Source organism: Leucoraja erinacea, chromosome 27 (assembly GCF_028641065.1).
Source record: "Leucoraja erinacea ecotype New England chromosome 27, Leri_hhj_1, whole genome shotgun sequence".
In the NCBI taxonomy this organism is placed as follows: Eukaryota; Metazoa; Chordata; class Chondrichthyes; order Rajiformes; family Rajidae; genus Leucoraja; species Leucoraja erinaceus.
This window is the reverse complement of record NC_073403.1, coordinates 3,813,575-3,835,388: the sequence shown is the minus strand read 5'-3', so window position 1 is coordinate 3,835,388 and position 21,814 is coordinate 3,813,575. Positions and strand designations below refer to the sequence as shown.

Genomic DNA, 21,814 nt, shown 5'->3' with positions numbered 1-21,814 from the left:
ACCCGCACTAATCAAGGCCCTGACAATCTCCGCTTAAAAAAACATCCAAAGACATTTGGCGATGAATCCCACAGATGCACCACCCTCTGGCTAAATAAATTCTTCCTCATCTCCTTTCTGAAGAAAGCCTCCTCGCCTTTTCACGTATCCCACTCCTTGTAATAATGAGATGTCCTTGCACTGAGTAAAACAGTCGCACTTGGATTACTGTGTACACGATATCACAGGCTTGCCGACAGCAATTTTGATGTAATGGCCAAACAGAGCCCTGGGTTTGTTCATTTCTGACCCTTGGACTTTACTCAGAGCTTCCGTAGATTTAGAAGCAACGGCAACAAAGAGAAGCAGGAGAAAGCACTGATTGGCTCTAGCCCGAGTGGGAGGAGAGTTGGAAGTGAGTCAGAGGGGGAAAACAGTTGAAAAGGAGAGGAAAAGCACAGGCAGACTTTACTCAGAGTTTCCGTGGATTTGGAAGCAACAGCAACAGCAACAAAGAGAAGCAGGAGAATGCACTGAATGGCTCTAGCCCGAGTGGGAGGAGAGTTAAAAGTGAGTTAGTGAGAAAAGTGTGAGTCTTTGGCTCGAGAGTCTTCGGCGAGGAGGCTGAGGAGAGGAGGCTACGCAAAACGCTAAGCAGTGATAATTTTTCAAAACTCTTTAGATTCTGGAGTAGTTCCTGAGGATTGGAGGGTAGCTAATGTAACCTCACTTTTTAAAAAGGGAGGGAGAGAGAAAACGGGGAATTACAGACCAGTTAGTCTAACATCGGTAGTGGGGAAAATTCTGGAGTCAGTTATTAAAGATGGGATAGCAGCACATTTGGAAAGTGGTGAAATCATTAGACAAAGTCAGCATGGATTTATGAAAGGTAAATCATGTCTGATGAATCTTATAGAATTTTTCGAGGATGTAACTAGTAGAGTGGATAAGGGAGAACCAGTGGATGTGTTATATCTGGACTTTCAGAAGGCTTTCGACAAGGTCCCACATAAGAGATTAGTATACAAACTTAAAGCACACGGCATTGGGGGTTCAGTATTGATGTGGATAGAGAACTGGCTGGCAGACAGGAAGCAAAGAGTAGGAGTAAATGGATCCTTTTCAGAATGGCAGGCAGTGACTAGTGGGGTACCGCAAGGCTCAGTACTGGGACCCCAGCTATTTACAATATACATTAATGATTTGGACGAGGGAATTGAATGCAACATCTCCAAGTTTGCGGATGACACGAAGCTGGGGGGCAGTGTTACCTGTGAGGAGGATGCTAGGAGAGGCTGCAAGGTGACTTGGATAGACTGAGTGAGTGGGCAAATGCATGGCAGATGCAGTATAATGTGGATAAATGTGAGGTTATCCATTTTGGTGGCAAAAACAGGAAAGTAGACTATTATTTGAATGGTGGCCGATTAGGAAAAGGGGAGATGCAGCGAGACCTGGGTGTCATGGTACACCAGTCAATGAAAGTAGGCATGCAGGTGCAGCAGGCAGTGAAGAAAGTGAATGGTATGTTAGCATTCATAGCAAAAGGATTTGAGTCTAGGAGCAGAGAGGTTCTACTGCAGTTGTACAGGGTCTTGGTGAGACCACACCTGGAGTATTGCGTACAGTTTTGGTCTCCTAATCTGAGGAAAGACATTCTTGCCATAGAGGGAGTACAGAGAAGGTTCACCAGACTGATTCCTGGGATGGCAGTACTTTCATATGAAGAAAGACTGGATAGACTCGGCTTGTACTCGCTAGAATTTAGAAGATTGAGGGGGGATCTTATAGAAACTTACAAAATTCTTAAGGGGTTGGACAGGCTGGATGCAGGAAGATTGTTCCCGATGTTGGGGAAGTCCAGAACAAGGGGTCACAGTTGAAGGATAAGGGGGAAATCTTTTAGGACCGAGATGAGAAACACATTTTTCGCACAGAGAGTGGTGAATCTGTGGAATTCTCTGCCACAGAAGGTAGTTGAGGCCACAGTTCATTGGCTAAATTTAAGAGGGAGTTAAATGTGGCCCTTGTGGCTAAAGGGATCAGGGGGTATGGAGAGAAGGCAGGGAATGGGATACTGAGTTGGATGATCAGCCATGATCATATTGAATGGCGGTGCAGGATCGAAGGGCTGAATGGTCGACTCCTGCACCTATTTTCTATGTTTCTATGTTTCTATGATATGAAAGGTATAATCTCTATTTTTGCAGGTCTTCACACAGAGATTGTAATTATTTTTCAGACAATGGCTAATGTCACTTGCAAAATGCATCAACAAACTAAACCGTGATCAGAAACAAAACATGAAATGGATCAATATTCCCTCATTGTGTCATGTCACTTGCAAAATACAAATGGCATCAACAAACTAAACCGTGATCAGAAACAAAATATGCTCTCATTGTGTCAGGTACAAACATGGAATGGATCGATCAATGATGTTGGAATTGGAAAGCAGTATAGAGAGAAGGGAAACTTCAAAGAAGATGCTTGAAAAAATTCTCTGTTAGCCAAGACTATATTTTGGCTTTTTCCCCCCCTCCTGCTCAAGGAATCTAATCTCAACAAAAAACAAAGTCACCTGCAGCAAACTGGGCGACAATTGGCAAGGGCGGTGGGGTGTGGGAAGGAACCGCAGATGCTGGTTTACACTGAAGACAGATGGGAAATTCTGGAGTAAAGGGCCGGTCCCACATGGGCGTCACATGCAGAGGGTAGTGAGGGGAGCAGAGAGGATCATTGGCGTCTCCCTACCCTCGGTACAAGAACTGTTCCAGAGCCGCTGTCTGTTGAAAGCTCAGAGAATTGCCAAGGACAAACTGCACCCGCTCCACACACACCTGGATCTCCTGCCATCAGGCAAGAGATACCGTAGCATCAAAGCCCGGACTACCAGACTGCTAAACAGCTTCCTGCCACAGGCTGTGAGGCTGCTAAACAGTCACTCTGCACTCACAGTCACCTGATTCTGCGGCTTTGCACTGACATTTAAATAACTGGCACTGGCCACTCAAATCAGCTGCCCCGGACATTTTTTATGATTGGTTTATTGTATTTTAATGTTGTGTTTTACCTGCTTTTAACTATTTATACTGTTCCATCAGGGACTGGATTGTTTTTACTGTTATTATGTGTGAAATGTTTTAAATTTCATGTGCGATGCTCCGCTATTCCCTGGGAAACGTCTTTTCATTTTGCACTGTACAACTGTTCGCTTGCAAGATGACAATAAAGGTTGATTGATTGATTGATTGATTGATTTGCACGTCATTTGCAGATGGCGCGCAAAGATTTTGTACATCCCGAAACCCTGGGTTGCCGCGAGCGACCGGGCGTCACCGCCTACGTCACCGTGCGCCGTGACGTGCGCGTCGTGTGCGTTGTGATGCGTGAATGATGTTGCGTAAATTACGCGCAAATGGCGCCCAAGTGGGACGGGCAGCGTGTGGGGAATCTGAAGAAGGGTCTTGACCCGAAACTCCACCCGTTCCTTCTCTCCAGAGACGACGCCTGTCCCGCTGAGTTACTCCAGCATTTTGTGCACAGTTGGTAGAGTTGCTGCCTCACAGTGACCTGGGTTCAATCCTGACCCCACAGTTCTGTCTGCGTGCACGCTAGATTTGTCACTTCCAAGGTGGCGACTCCCTGCTCCCAGATATGTTTCTGCAATCATTCATTGTAATCGATTCACTCTTCTAAATGATCATCATCATCATTGTAGACATCAACGGGCCCGCTGGTCTTGCAATGCTGTGTACCACAGTGACCGCAACTTCTACTGAAGCGTGGATGGCTGTTGGCTCATCCGTCCTTTGACAGGTCTTGTTTTTGTTGCTGCTGGGGGTCCACAGCCCCCTAGCCTCACCAGGAAAACCCGCCGACTATCCGACCATGGAGCGGGTAGCACGGGATTACATGGTACCCCACTGTGGCGGGCAAACTCCTCCACATTCCCCACTGTGGTGGAAGGTGAAAAAAAAACTTCAATCGCTTCCCGTCCTTGTCCTCCCGCGGCCGAGCCTTCCGTTGACGGGACGATCTTGGCTCCCGTAGCCAGCAGCGTTTGGGCCCTTGCGCCAGAGCGATCAGCTCCTGCATTGGGGGGGGGGAATCTCAGCTCCCCCACGCCAGGCGATCTGACCCCTGGTCCAAGCCTTCTGCTTCATTTGGAGCTTCTCGACATCGGTCTCTACCCGAGACAGCGAGCTCTTCGATGGTGAAATCCGCATGGCCTCAAGACATGTATAGTCTTTCCACCGACTGGTTAGCAAGCTACACAAAGATTTTCACTGCAGCTCGGTGCAGGCAATAGACAATAGGAGCAGGCCATTCGGCCCTTCGAGCCAGCACCGCCATTCAATGTGATCGTGGCTGATCGCAGGTGATAATAAACTAAATGGTTTTCCCTTGCGTCCTACACTTTCCTGGCACGTGCAGCTTGGTAGAGTTGCAGCATTGTACAGCATGCCAACAGTCCTTTCAACCCAACTGGAATGAAGCTACACAATGCTGGAGTGACTCAGCGGGACAGGCAGCTGCTCTGGAGAGAAGAAATGGGTGACGTTTCGGGTCGAGACCTTTCTTCAGACTAATGTTAGGGATTTCAACCCAACTCATCCATATCAACCAAGATGCTCCATCTAAGCTCGTCCCATTTGCCCATGTTTGGTCCATATCCTTCTAAACCTTTCCCATCCATGCACCTGTCCAAGTCTCTTTCAAATGCTGCTATATTATTACCTGCCACAATGACCATGTTCCAGCCATATATCCTCTACACGTCATTGACCCTGGAGTAGATGGATGGTGGGTTTGATGAGCCAATGGGAGAATTAGAGGAATGGGATTGCTCTGTGAACCAGCATAGACATGATGGTCTGAATGGCCTCCTTCTATGTCATAAGGAAGCATGGAGATTCACCTCCTACTTACTCATTGTCCAACAAGCCTTGACTACCTGGCTTGTCTTTACTTTAGACTTTAGAGATACAGTGAGGAAACAGGCCCTTCGGCCCACCCACTCCGTGCCGACCCACGGTCTCCCTGCACACTAGCACTATCCTACACGCTAGCACCATCCTACACGCTAGCACCATCCTGTACACTAGCACTATCCTACACACTAGCACCATCCTACACACTAGCACCATCCTACACACTAGCACCATCCTACACGCTAGCACTATCCTACACACTAGCACCATCCTACACGCTAGCATCATCCTACACACTAGCACCATCCTACACACTAGCACCATCCTACACGCTAGCACTATCCTACACACTAGCACCATCCTACACACTAGCACCATCCTACACGCTAGCACCATCCTACACACTAGCACCATCCTACACACTAGCACCATCCTACACGCCACCATCCTACACGCTAGCACCATCCTACACACTAGCACCATCCTACACGCTAGCTAGCACCATCCTACACACTAGCACCATCCTACACGCTAGCACCATCCTACACGCTAGCACCATCCTACACACTAGCACCATCCTACACACTAGCACCATCCTACACACTAGCACCATCCTACACACTAGCACCATCCTACACTAGCACCATCCTACACACTAGCACCATCCTACACACTAGCACCATCCTACACTAGCACCACCCTACACGCTAGCCCCACCTTACACTCTTACACCATCCTACACTAGCACCATCCTACACACTAGCACCATCCTACACACTAGCACCATCCTACACACTAGCACCATCCTACACACTAGCACCATCCTGCACACTAGGGACAATTTACGATTTTTACCAAAGTCTTCAAACCTGTACATTACTGGAGTGCGGGACAAAACTGGCACTTGGCCTGCTGAATGACCCCAGCATTTTGTGTCTATCCAGGCTGTACTTGATGGCTGAAGATCGCCACACACTCCCATATCCACAACCACTGCCATCGTGTTGCCATGTCTGGAGGGCTTGAGTTATAAGGATAAGTTTGGGAAGTAAGGATGAGGCTGGATAAGCTGGGACCTTGTTGTCTGCAGCGTAGGAGGTTGATATGTGACTTCATGGAGGTAGATTAAATCACGAGGGGCACTGATAGGGTGAATAGTCTGAGGAAGGGTTTCGACCCGAAACGTTGCCTATTTCCTTCGCTCCATAGATGCTGCCTCACCCGCTGAGTTTCTCCAGCAATTTATGTCGACCGGGTGAATAGTCATTGTCTTTTTCCAAGGATAGGGGAATCTAAAACGTTTCTTGTCGGGACCTGAGTGATGTTTCTGCTCAACTCAGGAGAAGAAACAGACATTTGCCACAAGAGGGATAAGGGAAGAGAGAGAGGGAGAGGGGGAGAGAGAGAAAGAGAGAGAGAGAGAGAGACAGAGAGAGAGAGAGAGAGAGAGAGAGGGGGGGGAGAGAGGGGGGGGGGGAGAGAGAGAGAGAGAGAGAGAGAGAGAGAGAGAGAGAGAGAGAGAGAGAGAGAGAGAGGGAGAGGGGGAGAGAGGAGAGAGAGAGAGGGAGAGAGGAGAGGGAGAGGGAGAGAGGGAGAGAGAGAGAGAGAGAGGGAGGAGGGGGAACAAGAGGTGGACAGGGTGATAGAGAGTGCGAGAGAGGGAGAGGGAGAGAGGAGAGAGGAGAGGGAGAGGAAGAGAGAGAGGAGAGAGAGGGAGAGGGAGAGGGGAGAGGGAGAGGGAGAGGGAGAGGAGAGGGAGAGGGAGAGGGAGAGGGAGAGGGAGAGGGAGAGGGAGAGGGAGAGGGAGAGGGAGAGGGAGAGAGGAGAGAGAGAGAGGGGAGAGAGGGAGAGGAGAGAGAGAGAGAGAGAGAGAGACGAGAGAGAGGAGAGAGAGAGAGGAGAGAGAGAGAGGAGGGAGAGAGAGAGGAGAGGAGAGGGAAGAGGGAGAGAGGGAGAGGGAGAGGGGAGAGGGAGAGGGAGAGGGAGAGGGAGAGGGAGAGGGAGAGGGAGAGGGAGAGGGAGAGAGAGAGAGAGAAAAGAGAGAGACACCTGCACAAGAGTATATCCCAAGTGAAAACCAAATGTGTCTTTCACACCAATGTGAGGATAATAATCAGCTGGAATAACCAAATGAGGCATCGTCCCCCGCATCTTGCTGTGAAGGTCCATCTGGCCTGTAGAGAACACAGGGATGAATAATCCCTGCACTGATTGCTGTGACAGTCTCGGTATTTCTGGATGAGTTGCATAGAGAACACAAACCTCTGTGTAAACTATGGCCCAGCGAGAGTCTCCACTCTGCCAGCGTACATGGAGATATCTGAAGATGGGCCTCGACCCAAAACGTCACCCATTCCTTCTCTCCAGAGATGCTGCCTGTCCCGCTGAGTTACTCCAGCATTTCGGGTCTGTCTTCGGTGTAAACGAGCATCTGCAGTTCCTTCCAGTCTCTGTACTCCCTCTGAGGAACGACGTTCTTGCCATAGAGGGAGTACAGAGACTGATTCCTGGGATGGCAGGACTTTCATATGAAGAAAGACTGGATAGACTCGGCTTGTACTCGCTAGAATTTAGAAGATTGAGGGGGGATCTTGTAGAGACTTACAAACTTCTTAAGGGGTTGGACAGGATAGATGCAGGAAGATTGTTCCCGATGTTGGGGAAGTCCAGAACAAGGGGTCACACTGTTTAAGGATAAGGGGGAAATCCTTTAGGACCGAGATGAGGAGAACATTTTTTCACACAGAGAGTGGTGAATCTGTGGAACTCTCTGCCACAGAAGGTAGTTGAGGCCACAGTTCATTGGCTATATTTAAGAGGGAGTTAGATGTGGCCCTTGTGGCTAAGGGGATCAGGGGGTATGGAGAGAAGGCAGGTACAGGATACTGAGTTGGATGATCAGCCATGATCATATTGAATGGCGGTGCCTCTCTACTCCTGCACCTATTTTCTATGTTTCTATGTTTCTTACACAAACCTAAACCAACAGCCGACCACCCAACAAAAGTGCAGACCCTCAGCCGAGCTGCCTTACTGGTCAAACCCCAGAGCACCATTCCCATGACCTTAATGTCAAAGAGTGCGCGGGCTTCAAGTGTCGGAGACAGATTACCGGTGGAGACTTGGCCAGTGATGTAGAGAGTTTACTGTGAATATATTCATGATCATATTGAATGGCAGTGCAGGAGTAGGCCATTCGGCCCTTCGAGCCTGCACCGCCATTCAATATGATCATGGCTGATCATCCAACTCAGTATCCTGTACCTGCCTTCTCTCCATACCCCCTGATCCCTTTAGCCACAAGGGCCACATCTAACTCCCTCTTAAATATAGCCAATGAACTGTGGCCTCAACTACCTTCTGTGGCAGAGAGTTCCAGAGATTCACCACTCTCTGTGTGAAAAAATGTTTTCCTCATCTCGGTCCTAAAAGATTTCCCCCTTCTCCTTAAACTGTGTGACCCCTTGTTCTGGACTTCCCTAACATCGGGAACAATCTTCCTGCATCTAGCCTGTCCAACCCCTTAAGAAATTTGTAAGTTTCTATAAGATCCCCCCTCAATCTTCTAAATTCTAGCGAGTACAAGCCGAGTCTATCCAGTCTTTCTTCATATGAAAGTCCTGCCATCCCAGGAATCAGTCTGGTGAACCTTCACTGTACTCCCTCTATGGCAAGAATGTTGTCTTTCCTCAGATTAGGAGACCAAAACTGTACGCAATACTCCAGGTGTGGTCTCACCAAGACCCTGTACAACTGCAGTAGAACCTCCCTGCTCCTATCCTTTTGCTATGAATGCTAACATGTAGAGGTGGGACCTCGTGGACATCGCCCCATGCGAGTGTGTGGACCCAACACAGACAGTGGGGCACATGGTCACCAGTTGCCCCAAACACCGGCCACTGAATGGTGTGTGTAGGATAATGCTAATGTACGGGGGTCGCTGGTCGGCGCTGACTCGGTGGGTCGAAGGTTTCCGCGCTGTATCTCTAAACTAAACTGAGAGCGTGGAAACATGCCCTTCGGCCCTCCAAGCCCATGCCAGCCATCTATCACACATTCACCCCAATATCTATGTTCTCATCCACTCTCCACACACTAGGGGGCAACTTACTGAAACCAATTTGTTGACACACTGGAGCATCCAGAGGAAAAAAAACCATGTGGTTACGGGGAGAACGTGCAAACTCCACATGGACAGCACTTTCACATCCACTCCCCGCACACACTAGGTGAAATGTACAGAGGCCTACAATCCTGGGATGTGGCAGGAGGCAGGAACACCTGGAGAAAACCCATGCAGTCACAGGGAGAACATGCAAACTCCGTACAGACAGCAATCGCGGTCAGGATCGAACCCGGGTCTCTGGCGCGGTGAGGCAGCACCACTGTACAAATACTACGTCAGTTGGGACATTTCTTCCTGCTACGCCAATGTTCTGTACTTGCAATACACGACTCATTGAATATTAATGCCTCTCCTTTCTCCATTTCCTGTTGACCCCAGCATCAATATGTTGAACATGGAGCCCATGGGGATGCTTCAATACAGCAGCAACCAGATCATTTATTTTGTGAAAAAGATTTCTACTGAAGCAGTTCATTTCCAAACAACAATATGGAGACTTTTAGTTTCGATTTAGTGTAGAGATGCAGCGCGAATACAGGCCCTTCAGCCCACTGAGCCCGTGCTGGCCAGCGATCCCCATACACTAGCCCCATCCCACACACTAGGGACAACTAAAGGGGCTGTCCCACTGTACGAGGTAATTTAAGAGCTCTCCCGAGTTTTAAAAAAAATCAAATTGGTGGAAGCACGTAGAATGTACGTAGCGGGTACGTCGGAGCTCGGGGGCGTCCCTTAGCGGCTCGTAACGCTAACGGCGGGTACTCGGGAAACGCGGTAAGATCGTGAAGATTTTTCAATATGTTGGAAAATGTCCACGAGAGCCCAGAGTACCTACGAGCGGCCATTACCGTAATTCTCCGAGTTCGACTCGGGAGAACTCTTGAATAAGCTCGTACAGTGGGACGAATGGCCTAATCCTTTACAATTTTACCAAAGCCAATTAGAACCTGCAAACCTGCAGGTGTTTGGAATGTGGGAGGAAACCGGAGCACCCGGAGAAAACCCACACAGTTACAGGGAGAATGTGCAAACTCCGTAAAGATGGCACCAGTAGTCAGGATCGAACCGGGTTCTCTGGTGCTGTAAGGCAGCAACTCTACTGCTGCGCCACTGTGATGACTTAAGGGACTTAGGAGGGAGAGATAGATCAGCCATGATTGAATGGCGAAATAGACTTGATGGGCCGAATGGCCTAATTCTTCCTTATCACTTATGAACTTATGACCTCCAGGTTTGGTGACCTCCAGGTTCAGGAGCAGCTTCTTCCCAGATACCATCATGTTCGTGATCACACAACATGAACCACTACCTCAGCAACAATGTATGATTGGGGTGGGAAGATTGCAACCTTCACGTGGTCCACCCTGTTTCATAGAAACATAGAAACATAGAAAATAGGTGCAGGAGTAGGCCATTCGGCCCTTCGAGCCTGCACCGCCATTCAATATGATCATGGCTGATCATCCAACTCAGTATCCTGTACCTGCCTTCTCTCCATACCCCCTGATCCCTTTAGCCACAAGGGCCACATCTAACTCCCTCTTAAATATAGCCAATGAACTGTGGCCTCAACTACCTTCTGTGGCAGAGAATTCCAGAGATTCACCACTCTCTGTATGAAAAATGTTTTTCCTCATCTCGGTCCTAAAAGATTTCCCCCTTATCCTTAAACTGTGACCCCTTGTCCTGGACTTCCCCAACATCGGGAACAATCTTCCTGCATCTAGCCTGTCCAACCCCTTAAGAATTTTGTAAGTTTCTATAAGATCCCCCCTCAATCTTCTAAATTCTAGCGTGTACAAGCCGAGTCTATCCAGTCTTTCTTCATATGAAAGTCCTGACATCCCAGGAATCAGTCTGGTGAACCTTCTCCGTACTCCCTCTATGGCAAGAATGTCTTTCCTCAGAATGCAATCAACCTGGCGTGCACAATCAAATAATATCAAACAGAACAAGTTGTCCCGCAACTATAGGCTATGCACACCATACGCAAGAAGACTGTATGATCTGTTGTGGAGTTTGTTCTGGTTGCACTCTGAACATTGAGTTTTGCACTATTATGGCCTAATTACAGAGTATTAATTGATTCCATTATTAATGATTGTGTTTTTGAAGGTGTGTCGTTGCATTAATGTTGCTGTTCAGATGCAGCAATTTAGAATGTTATTGTTCCATTGCCAAACATTTGCCAACTAAACACTCATGACTTTTCTTGACTGAAAGGAACTGCAGATGCTGGTTGATACTGAAGATAGACACAAAGTGCTGGAGTACCTCAGCTTTATCCCCCAGGCCATAAGACTATTGAACTCACAATCAAACCGATGCTAGAATGTTCTTATACATTGCCACTTTTAAAAACTTTCCTATGCATCTATTTTACAGAACTATGCACATGATGCAGGGTCTTGGTGAGACCACACCTGGAGTATTGCGTACAGTTTTGGTCTCCAAATCTGAGGAAGAACATTATTGCCATAGAGGGAGTACAGAGACGGTTCACCAGACTGATTCCTGGGATGTCAGGACTGTCTTATGAAGAAAGACTGGATAGACTTGGTTTATACTCTCTAGAATTTAGGAGATTGAGAGGGGATCTTATAGAAACTTACAAAATTCTTAAGGGGTTGGACAGGCTAGATGCAGGAAGATTGTTCCCGATGTTAGGGCAGTCTAGGACAAGGGGTCACAGCTTAAGGATAAGGGGGAAATCCTTTAAAACCGAGATGAGAAGAACTTCTTTTACACAGAGAGTGGTGAATCTCTGGAACTCTCTGCCACAGAGGGTAGTTGAGGCCAGTTCATTGGCTATATTTAAGAGGGAGTTAGACGTGGCCCTTGTGGATAAGGGGATCAGGGAGTATGGAGAGAAGGCAGGTACGGGATACTGAGTTGGATGATCAGCCATTATCATATTGAATGGCGGTGCAGGCTCGAAGGGCCGAATGGCCTACTCCTGCACCTAATTTTTATGTTTCTATGTTTCTATGCACTTTTTATGGGCACACTAAGCACTTTTACTGATCGCCTGATATAAATATAAATGTTATATTTTGCTGCTACTTTGAAGAGTCAATGCAACGAAATTCCGTTCAATGTGCACTGTGTCTATGTGTATACTTGAATGACAATGAAAGTTATTAAAGTTGAAGTTAAGTTAACTCACTGACGAAGGTTCCCGCCCCAGTACATCACCCATCCTTTCTCTCCAGAGGTGCTGCCCGACCCACTGAGTTACTGCAACATTTCGTGTGTATCTTGATCATTCTAGTTAACCTCCACACGTCTCCTTGTGGCGACAGAATAATCTTCCCTCCTGCTTTCTTTCTTCACTTATTCCTTTCCTTCACTTTTTCTTTATCTGTTCTTCACTCACGTTCACTAGTCTCTCCTTCACTTTTCACAACCTCTCTCTTTTCTCACTTCTCTCTTTAAAAATAAAAGGAAGCTGTACAGAGAATGTAACACGTTAACCAATGTATTGTACTTACTTTGTAACCAATGTATTGTACTTACTTCTAATAAATAAATTTAAAAAATAAAAAAATGAAATAAAAACAATAACACAAAAAAAACCAACAAAGAAAAACCTCCACACCCTTCCTGTAATTGAGTGACTAAAACTGCACCCCATGCTCCAATAATCCCTCATGTGGGAATTCTCGCTACTGGAGGAGTCGACTGTAGTCCACCGAATTCTTCATTTGATTACTCCAGCGCTTTGTGTCCAATCTTGTCATTTGTCTCTCTACTAAATTGTCCTTTACGGAGGACCAGTATGGACTCAATGGACTGAATGGCCTCCTCCGGGCTGTTCCCGTTCCATCATTCCACTATAGTGTTAGTACAAACGCCATATCACCTGATGCTCTTACCCAGTAAGAATCTATTGACATCTAGGGACCATTTGTCCACCACTGGTTTCCACCCACATCCCAAACACATGCAGGGTTGGAGGTTAATTGGCCTCAGTTTAAAAAAGTTGTCAATTGTCCCTAATGTGTGGGATATTCTTAGTGTGCGGGGTGATCAATCAATATTTATTACTTGTCATTTGTACCTCAGTGAGGCTCAAACGAAACTCCGTTTCCACAACCATACAAAGACAATATCCTACAGACATACACACAATTCAATTTACAGTGAACCCACTGTGATGGAAGGCAAAGTCTTTTCTCTCCCCTGTTTTCCATTACTCTCCCGATGTCCAAGCCCCAGGCGGGCGATGATAAGTCCCACGGCCATTTTAGGCCGCGCGGGACGGTGAGCGGCCCCGCTCCCGGTCTAAATGTCACAAAGTTGGAGCCCCCGGCGGGCGCTGGAATGTCCCGCGGCCATGAAGCCGCGCCGGGCGATGTACATCCCCGCTCCGGGTCGTTCCAACCCCGCGACTCGGGCTAGAGAAGTCGTGCTGACTCGGTGGGCTGAAGGGCTTGCTTCCACAACTGTGTCTCCAAAACACTCGACTCTATCTACATTCTCCAGCGATGCTGCCTGACCCGCTGAGTTACTCCAGCCAGCGCCTTGTGATTTTATGGGGTATTAAATTGAGCAGATTTAGCGCAGTAAGTCCTTGTTTTTGGTGCTAAAAAAGAAAGGCTTAGAGTAACCCAACACCTACACTCTCTGACCCTGAAAACGTCAAACAAAGCCAGTCACATCAAATCAGTAACAAAATCGGCCTACTATCACCTCAAAAACGTAGCAAGATTAACATAGAAACATAGAAATTAGAGCAAAGAGGACTCATGTCAGCTCAAGACTTAGAAAAACGTACATGCCTTTATTACTAGTAGGCTAGATTATTGTAACGGTCTCCTTGCAGGTCTTCCTAAAAAAACTGTCAGGCAGCTACAGCTTGTTCAGAACGCTGTTGCTAGAGTTCTAACAAAGACCAAAAAATTTGAACACATTACACCAATTCTTAAATCCTTACATTTGCTCCCTGTATGTCAGGGAATTGATTTTAAAATCCTGCTGCTCACCTATAAATCACTACATGGTTTAGGACCAAAGTATATCACCGACATGCTTCCACTATATAAGCCTTCTAGACCGCTAAGATCATCTGAAACCAATCTGTTAGTGATTCCCAGAGTAAATACAAAACATGGGAAAGCAGGATTTAGTTACTATGCAACAAATAGCTGGAATAAACTTCCTGAAGATTTAAGACTTGCCTCAACTTTGACCACTTTTAAAACAAGACTGAAAACTTTTATGTTTACTTTAGCTTTCAGCTAAATCTTAACTACATTGCACTTTTAACTTTTGCACTTTTTACAATGCATTTTTAATTTTGCTTTTCTTTTCTTTTAGTTCTATTTTATTTAATTTTATTATTTCATTTTATTGTATGGCATGTTTTTATGTGAAGCAATTTGAGTCTGCCTCGTGTATGAAATGTGCTATATAAATAAAGTTGCCTTGCCTTGCGAAACATTGTAGGAAAGGATTACTTTAGGACTACATGGGGTGGAATTGTTGCACAATAATTTATGGAGAATGGGTTAATGAGAAGGTTTTGCCAATTACCTTTCTCCCCCTCCAATCCTTCAATTACACAAACTATTTGACCTTGTCTTCCAATGGTTCTTAATTGGTCAGACATTATCTTGATTGACACTGAGGTTTCGAGGTCATTTTCACTTTCAAGCAGCTGCCTGTTAGATTTGACAGAGATAAACTGCGCCCTTGAGAAATTTGCTCTGAGGGAAATGTGACTCGGAAGAGAAGCCCTTCAAGTTTATACTTTCTCCTCCGATTCCATGCCCACCTCTCCTGAAGATAAGGTGTATAGGGAGGGTTATAGCTCAGTGGTAAAACATTGGATTGCAGATCAAAAGGTCCCAGGTTCAAATCCAGGTGGGTCCTTGCCAGCTATCTGGCTGCTAGACTTGCTGCCTCCCATTGCTGGAAGCCTGCGTTCGATTCTGATCTCAGGTGATCTTGTTGGCAGTTTGCATGTTCTCTTCTCGACTGAGAACATCTCATTTCTGACAAGTTCCGTGGGATGATTTAGAACAACGGAGGAGGAGGAAGAGGTCCTTTGGCCCACAATGTCCATGGAAATCTTCAAGAATAAGGGGTCGGCCATTTTAAGACTGAGATGAGGAAAAACATTTTCACCCAGAGAGTTGTGAATCTGTGGAATTCTCTGCCACAGAAGGCCAATTCACTTGATGTTTATCAAGAGAGAGTTAGACATAGCTCTCGGGGCTAACAGGATCAAGGCATATGGGGAGAAAGCAGGAACGGGGTACTGATTTTGGATGATCAGCCATGATCATATTGAATGGCGGGGCTGGCTCAAAGGGCCGAATGGCCTACTCCTGCACCTATTTTCTATGAACAATGTGAATCTGCAGCCCAGAACCACAATCAGTGGTTGCCTCTCTTATCATTCTGAACCATGGGTCTGCTCCCCCAACGCACCCGTTCCCTACCCGTAGCCCCCACGGGAGACGTGGTCCTCCATTCAAGCCGTTCCCGAACATAAGATTCCAGCACTCAGCAGTGCGGCTGTTTTTAAATGGCGTCTTTGAGGCGAGAGGCGGGCACCAGCAGCCGTTATGGTCGCTGGCCAGCAGGAGGCGACAAAATGAGTGAGTGGGGGGGGGAGAAGGATTTTATTAAAAAATGTGTACATAAGCAGGGCAAAATTTAATCAGGAGTGGATACTTGGAATGAAAAGTGAAATCTCTACCGAAATGGAAAAAATCTCGGCGTTTCTGCGTCTGGTGTTGGCGTAGCAACGAATCAAAGGCTGGCACCCACAAGACAGGCAGAAACACACACACACACACACACACACACACACACACACACACACACACACACACACACACACACACACACACACACACACACACACACACACACAATTTTAAATATAGATAGAAGATAGATAAATAGATGGGCAGGTGGGACCAGTTTAGATGGGGCATGTTGGGGGCAAGCTGGGCCGAGGGGCTTGTTTCCACGTTCTATCACTCTGTGACTCTGTGAAGAGAAGAGATAACTACCAAATAATTTTTTTTTCCCACTTTGTCAGAAGCGTCAGTGTTGTAAGCTTGTACTCAACAGCTGCGGAGTTTTGTGCTTCAGTTTTGTGACTAATTAGTAGAGAGATAGAAACAAATTGCAGTGACAAGTATGTGTCAGTTTGAAGACTAGGTATAGCAAGTGGATTTGAGTATAGGAGCAGGGAGGTTTCTACTGCAGTTGTACAGGGTTTTGGTGAGACCACACCTGGAGTATTGTGTACAGTTTTGGTCTCTTAATCTGAGGAAAGACATTCTTGCCATAGAGGGAGTACAGAGAAGGTTCACCAGACTGATTCCTGGGATGGCAGCACTTTCACATGAAGAAAGACTGGATAGACTCGGCTTGTACTTGCTAGAATTTAGAAGATTGAGGGGGGATTTTATAGAAACTTACCAAATCTTAAGGGGTTGGACAGGCTAGATGCAGGAAGATTGTTCCCGATGTTGGGGAAGTCCAGAACAAGGGGTCACAGTTTAAGGATAAGGGGGAAATCCTTTAGGACTGAGATGAGAAAAACATTTTTCACACAGAGAGTGGTAAATCTCTGGAATTCTCTGCCACAGAAGGTAGTTGAGGCCACAGTTCATTGGCTATATTTAAAAGGGAGTTAGATGTGGTCCTTGTGGCTAAAGGGATCAGGGGGTATGGAGAGAAGGCAGGTACAGGATACTGAGTTGGATGATCAGCCATGATCATATTGAATAGATCAATTTTACCGAAGCCAATTAACCCCACAAATCTGTACGTTTTTGTAATGGAGCACCTCGTATTCCACTTGGGCACTTTGCACCAAAGATCCTATAGTGGAGCAAGATAGACCACTCCTGCTAAATGCAATGGGCTGACGTGTAGTACGCAACGGAGCGGAACGTGGGCCATTTTTTCATCCATGTCCGTAACCCGACTCGCAGTGTAATCAATGTTGCGGGGGAACAGTTTGTGTTAATAAATTAAAATTCTGAAAATGAGGAGAAGATTTTTACCAAATAACTTTTATTTTTACGAGGATGTTTCCGTAACCGGCTTCCCGTCTCCGCGCTAGTTATCCTACGGGATCTTTGGTGCGGAGACGGAAGCCGGTTACGGAAATGGGGCCGAAAATTACCCATGAATCTGCCCATGACCGTACTGCGTCTTTTTCGTCGAGTTGGACCATCTTGCCCGCACCATAGGATCTTTGGTCTGCACCCTAGCGGCATAAACATTGACAATTTCTGGTAGCCCTTGCTGAATCCTCCCCTTCTCAGCTCTCCCTCAGCCCTCTGGCTTCACCTCTTCCTTTCTCCTTTCTTCTCCCCGCTCAAAGGCTGCGATAAACACCTTGCAAGGGAAATAATGATTCCACAAGTAAAATGGGGAGGGTTAGACACGAAGTGAAGTTATCTCTCTCGAATTAAGTGGCAGCACACAAGAGGGGAACTAAATCTTCTGCGGTGGAGAGACTCTGCCTGTTACTCTGAAGAGGTGGTGAAGTGCAAATTCAGAAAATAATCTTCCATTTCCGGATGCTGCCTTATATAAATCTCTACACAAACCAGGGTAAGCTGCGGACATGGCTAATCTCCTCCAGAATTCTGTACCTTCAGACGTCTGTTGTTGACATCAGCAGCATTAGTGGCGGCTATCTCCCTTCCAAGGAAGACAGTGAGAATAAAGGATTCAATGACCACCCTATCTTTAATAGGCACAAAATGCTGGAGTAACTCAGCGGGACAGGCAGCATCTCCGGAGAGAAGTAGCGGGTGATGTTTCGGGTCGGGGCTATTAATAGGTTCCTTCCAAGGAAGCCTTTGATTCTCGGTTTAGTTTAGTTTTGAGATACAGCGCGGAGTCAGGCCCTTCGGCCCCCCGAGTCCGTGGTGTCCAGCGATCCCCGCACACACGCTGTATCCTACACACGCTAGGGACAATTTACAATCTTTTCCGAAGCCACTTAAGCTACAATCCTGCACGTATTTGGAGTGTGGGAGGAAACCGGAGCACCCGGAGAAAACCCACGCGGTCACGGGGAGAACGTGCAAACTCCGCGCAGACAGCACCCGTGGTCAGGATGAAAGTCGAGTCTCTGGCGCTGTGCGGCAGCAACTCTACCGCTGCACCACCGTGTTGTTCTCTTTGGCGTGGAGATGCAGGGATGTATAGAGAATGCAGTTACGTTCCCTGTCGCCTGTTTGCTGCTTGTTTGTACAGTTGTCAACATGTCATAATTGCATATAATTGGCATGAAATCAGAGATTAACTAACTGCCTGGCAAATTATTCTGGACCAAGTTGCTGTGGATGAGACTGGTGGGTGTGACAATGAACAATGTTACAATGAAAATTTCCTGTACTTATAACTAGACAGAAAGAGGCTGTTTGGCCCATCAGGTCAATGCTAGCTCCCCATGCAATTCATCTGGGATGTCCAGCACGCTAGCATCGCTGGACGAGTACAGACTAACATTGACTGCACGCACGACCATCATCATCAAACACAATCCCAGATGGACTGGCCAAGTTGTCAGGAGGTCCAACCTCTGTCTCCCAAAACATATAGACATAGAAACATAGAAAATAAGTGCAGGAGTAGGCCATTCGGCCCTTCGAGCCTGCACCGCCATTCAATATGATCATGGCTGATCATCCAACTCAATATCCCATCCCTGCCTCTTGTCTCTCGAAGGTTTGATACCCCAAACTTGTCCTATCCATGTAACACAAATCCTTGACAACACATCCTAAACCCCCCTCTCACCATTCCAAATCGTGCATGCTTCATTTCATCCAAACTCCTGGAAGACACACCAGCGTTATCTCAGCTCATAGATGGCCACCTCATTCCAGCTTGAAATCTACCGGGGAGACACAAGGAACTTCAGATGCTGCAATCCTGGGATGTCAGGACTGTCTTATGAAGAAAGACTGGATAGACTTGGTTTATACTCTCTAGAATTTAGGAGATTGCGAGGGGATCTTATAGAAACTTACAAAATTCTTAAGGGGTTGGACAGGCTAGATGCAGGAAGATTGTTCCCGATGTTAGGGAAGTCCAGGACAAGGGGTCACAGCTTAAGGATAAGGGGGAAATCCTTTAAAACCGAGATGAGAAGAACTTTTTTCACACAGAGAGTGGTGAATCTCTGGAACTCTCTGCCGCAGAGGGTAGTTGAGGCCAGTTCATTGGCTATATTTAAGAGGGAGTTAGATGTGGCCCTTGTGGTTAAGGGGATCAGGGGGTATGGAGAGAAGGCAGGTACGGGATACTGAGTTGGATGATCAGCCATGATCATATTGAATGGCGGTGCAGGCTCGAAGGGCCGAATGGCCTACTCCTGCACCTAATTTCTATGTTTCTATGTTTCTAATCCTGAGTAAGGCACAACGTGCTGGAGGGATTCAGCAGGTCAGACTGAAGAAGGGCCCTGACTCCAAAGTCATCTATCCATTCCCTCTAGAGATGCTGCCTGATCTGCTGAGTTCCTCCAGCACTTTGTGTCGTGCTCAAGCAATCTATTGAGGCTGCACCACATTGATTCCAAGGCAAATATCCAACATCGCCCATTCCTTCTCTCCAGAACCAGGGGCCACACAGTTTAAGAATAAGGAGTAAGCCATTTAGAACGGGGACGAGGAAACACTTTTTCTCACAGAGAGTGGTGAGTCTGTGGAATTCTCTGCCTCAGAGGGCGGTGGAGGCCAGTTCTCTGGATACTTTCAAGAGAGAGCTAGATAGGGCTCTTAAAAACAGCGGAGTCAGGGGATATGGGGAGAAGGCAGGAACGGGGTACTGATTGGGGATGATCAGCCATGATCACATTGAATGGCGGTGCTGGCTCGAAGGGCCGAATGGCCTACTCCTGCACCCTATTGTCTATTGTCATGCTGCCTGGCCAGCTGAGCTACTCCAGTATTTTGGCCAGTTCATTGGCTATATTTAAGAGGGAGTTAGATGTGGCCCTTGTAGCTAAGGGGATCATAGGGTATGGAGAGAAGGCAGGTACGGGATACTGAGTTGGATGATCAGCCATGATCATATTGAATGGCGGTGCAGGCTCGAAGGGCCGAATGGCCTACTCCTGCACCTATTTTCTATGTTTCTATGTTTCTATGTGTTTACCAGGTAGATACAGTGATAACTCCACCATGGAAAAAAACCCGCGCAGGTCACGGGGAGAACGTACAGACTCCGTACAGACGGCCCGCAGACAGGGTCGAGTACTGGTCACTCCACCTCTGCGCCACCGTGCCGCCCTTACTGAAAGTGATTTGGGTTGGTGGATCCTTGCACTCTCTTTGTGGGACTTTGATGGAGGTCACAAGGACTAACGTTGAAATAGGCCATTCAGCCCGACCACAGGGTGCTACACCCTGCTGGCCACAATGGGGAACACCATTAATGGAGGAGTCAAGCACAGTTATACAAGCTCCTGAAAAATGCATGCCGAGCTCAGCCCTGCACACTGGCGCTGTGAATTAATTAATGGTTGATTCATTTCCGTTTGGGGACTGGAAATTAAATAGTTTATTGAATTTTGATTATAAAATAAACAGCATTGCTATCTCCCCAGACCAGAAACGTCAGACGTGAGTCGCGGGCGGGAATACCATGGTGCCAGCCAACACAACACCAACCCTGCAATGTGCCTCAGACATAATATTAAATAGTAATCATAATAACTTTATCGATATAGCACTTTTCATACAATTGAATGCAATCCAGTGTGTGCTTTCCACAAAAAACACAGGTCCAAACAAAATTATAATTTGAAAAGGTAAAGACACCTGCATTTTAATAGTATGGCGACAAAAATGCTGGAGCAACTCAGCGGGTGAGGCAGCATCTATTGAGTGAAGGAATAGGTGAGGTTTCGGGTCCACTAACCAACCTGATCTCACGGTGGCCCAGAACTTCAACTCCCCCTCTCATTCCGAATCCGACCTTTCTGTCCTGGGCCTCCTCCATGGCCAGAGTGAGTCCCACCGCAAATTGGAGGAGCAGCACCTCAAATTTTGCTTGGGTAGCTTACACCCCAGCGGTATGAACATTGACCTCTCCAATTTCAGGTAGTCCTTGCTTTCTCCCTCCTTCCCCTCCCCTTCCCAGCTCTCCCACAGCTTCTTCCTCTCTTCTTCCGCCCCCCCCCCCTCCCCAACTCCACATCAGTCTGAAGAAGGGTCTCGACCCAAAACGGCACCTATTCCTTCGATGTATAGATGCTGCTTTCTCCACTTTCTCCGACAAACCAGGCAGTGATCCTGAGATGAAGGAACACAAAAATGCTGGAGGAACTCAGCGGGTGCAGCAGCATCTATGGAGCGAAGGAAATAGGCAAACCCCAAGAGTTCGGCCCGAAACGTTGCCTATTTCCTTAGATGCTGCTCCATGGAAGGAACTGCAGATGCTGGGAAAATCGAAGGTAGACAAAAATGCTGGAGAAACTCAGCGGGTGCAGCAGCATCTATGGAGCGATGGAAATAGGCGACGTTTCGGGCCGAAACCCTTCTTCAGACATATATACATACACTTTAAATTAGCTATATTTAAAAATGACTTACTCCTGCACCTATGTTTCTATGTTTCTATGTATCTATGTTTCGGCAAGTTGAACAATCTCCACTAGAGGAAATAGGCAACGTTGCCTATTTCCTTCGCTCCATGCAAAGAGTTGAACAATCTCCACTATAGGAAATAGGTAACGTTTCGGGCCGAAACCCTTCCGGGTTTCGGCCCGAAACGTTGCCTATTT

The 21,814-nt window shown here is 47.0% G+C and overlaps 1 protein-coding gene across 5 annotated transcripts in view; it reads right to left on the bottom strand.

Annotated features, from left to right (window-relative positions):
- Window positions 1-21,814, bottom strand: part of srcin1a (SRC kinase signaling inhibitor 1a) — a 322,417-nt gene that overhangs the window by 169,572 nt on the left and 131,031 nt on the right. The window lies entirely within an intron of this gene.